Source organism: Octopus bimaculoides, chromosome 27 (assembly GCF_001194135.2).
Source record: "Octopus bimaculoides isolate UCB-OBI-ISO-001 chromosome 27, ASM119413v2, whole genome shotgun sequence".
NCBI lineage: Eukaryota > Metazoa > Mollusca > Cephalopoda > Octopoda > Octopodidae > Octopus > Octopus bimaculoides.
In genome coordinates this window covers 20,108,920-20,111,419 of record NC_069007.1, presented here as the reverse complement: position 1 = coordinate 20,111,419, position 2,500 = coordinate 20,108,920, and the positions used below count along the sequence as shown (strand labels likewise).

Here is a 2,500-nt window from a genome sequence, read left to right as displayed (position 1 = left end):
ATACGTATTTATGCATGATCATGTATGTATATACATATATATATATATATATATATTTAAATGGATCTATAATGCTGTGTACTTTGATTAATAAACCTGTGTATATATATATATGTGTGTGTGTGTGTCTGTGTATGGGCGTATGTATTTATGTATATATATATATTACGCACATAAACGATGTATCAAGACAGCAAGGATGGAGAGAAAATGCTGTCTGCTCCTTTCTGCCTCACTTCTTCTTCTCTCTCACTTCTCCGTCTCTCTCCATCTCTATCACTCTCTCTCTCTCTACCTTTAATCCTCTCTCTCTCAATCGTCACTTACGTCGCACCATTTAATTACCTCCCTTCATATCCCGAGTTCAATTTCTGTGGAGGTCTGCTCCGTCTTTCATCCTTCCAGGAAACGATTTAATAAAATACCAGACATATACTTAAATCAATTTAATCAACTCTCTCTTTCCGTCCCGATTTTCTATTCTTTTTTTCCTCAGCAATTAATAATCATAACAATAATTACTATTATTATAATTACTATGTTAATACCAAAACAGGTGCTTGTACGATTTCCTTATGTCGCTTACGATATTAAAAATATCGATTTTTTGTTACATTTCCTACACGTCCGCCAGCTTTTAGCTCTTTTGTTATTTATTATTGTTCTTAATTATTTTAAACAACGAGGATGAGATTAAGTGGTTAATCTGACTCACGTTCGGGGTTAGTCACTAATATATTTTAGCATTATTTAACTAGTTTCAGCGATTTGGGTTGTGCTTTACCCGGGCGCTGCATTCTGAGGGTTTCGTCTGGTTTTTTCTGATCGATGTGGCACATACACACATTTTTATGTGTGCATGCTTGCACATAGAATCGTATGCATGCATGCTTACATATGTATGTGCATGCATGTTTGCAAACAAATATATATATATATGCACGTATACGTGCATACAAGCCTGCTTAAATATATACATGAATACATACATGCATGAATATATACATGAATACATACATGCATAAATATATACATGAATACATACATGCATGTATTCTGAGGTGCACACATACTTACATGTGTTTATGCATGCATCCGTACGTACAAACGTACGACTCTATGTAATGTATATATATAGCATTTACCTCACTTCTTAACGAATTAAGATCTGGCACTCGTATCTACTTAACCTAACACACAACGGTATCAGATTCTTTTTTTTAATTTTTTTTTTAGTTTTATGAATTAACAAAATCGAAATTAATCCGTTTTAAGGTAAATTTGGAGAACCGCGGCGTGAGTTCTATAAACGGGGAATGTATAAATACATCGAGGTATATGTGAAATAACGAAACGAAAAAAAAATTACATTTTACAAGCCTGGGTATTATGAGGAGAGCAGACGTTTATGTATCCCACGTGAATTTCATTTGGAATCTATTATATTCTACTCGTTTCAACCATTAGATTACGACCATGATGGAGCACCGTCTTAAACAGTTTTTAGTTGAATAAATCAACCCCAGCTCTTAATTTTTGTCTTTAAGCGTGGTATTTATTCCTTCGGTCTCTTTTGACGAGTTACGGGAACGTAAACACACCAACACTAGTTGTCAAGCAGTAATGGAAGAGAAGCACACACACAGGGTTGGCCAAAATTCACTTGACAGTAAATCAAAACCATTTAATTCCGAGATTGCCTGGGCAAAGTTCAGGGAGCTCCTACCCCTGCTGGCAACTAAAGGCATCTCGCTCAGGATGAAAGGTAGACTGTACGATGCTTGTATGCAAACTGCCATGCAGTGAAACACGGGCCACGACTGCTGAGGACATGTGTAGGCTTGCAAGAAATGAAGCTAGTATGATCTGCTGGATGTGTAATGTCAGTGTGCATACACGACAGAGTGTAAGCACCTTGAGAGAAAAGTTGGACATAAGAAGCATCAAATGTGGTGTTCAAGAGAGACGACTGCGCTGGTATCATCATGTGTTACGTATGAATGAAGACAGCTGTGTGAAGAAGTGCCACATCCTAACTGTGGAAGGAACCTGTGAAAGAAGTAGACCCAGGAAGACATTGGATAAGGTGGTGACCTTCAAACTTTGGGCCTCACAAAGGCAATGACAGGAAACTGAAACCTTTGGAGATATGCTGTGATTGAGAAGACCTGGCAACTAAAGCGAGATCGCAGCCATGACCAATGCTAGTGTTGCATGTCCGGCCCATTTAAGAGTACCCTCGATGCGTCAAGCGATATGATAAGCTTGAGAAGACATGTTGAGCCGAGTAAAACTAAAATCGGAGCTGTGACCAGTGCCCCCATCTGCAACATCTGAACATGGTCGAGGGTAGTGCCCCCTGACTGGCTCCTGTGCAGGTGGCATGTAAAAAGCGCCATCCAAACATGGTCGATGCCAGGTCTGCCTGACTGGCTCCCATGCTGGTGGCACGTAAAAAGCACCATCTGAATATGGTCGATGCCAGAACCTCGTGGAGCTT

At 39.1% G+C, this 2,500-nt stretch overlaps 1 protein-coding gene across 1 annotated transcript in view; it reads right to left on the bottom strand.

The window, feature by feature from the left end:
- Positions 1–279, bottom strand: part of LOC106876896 (brefeldin A-inhibited guanine nucleotide-exchange protein 3) — a 48,777-nt gene extending 48,498 nt beyond the window's left edge. Inside the window, exon 1 of the mRNA XM_052977154.1 lies at positions 174–279. The gene's annotated coding sequence lies outside the window, so the exon portion shown is untranslated. The remainder of the gene's footprint in view (positions 1–173) is intronic.
- Positions 280–2,500: the final 2,221 nt, after the last annotated feature.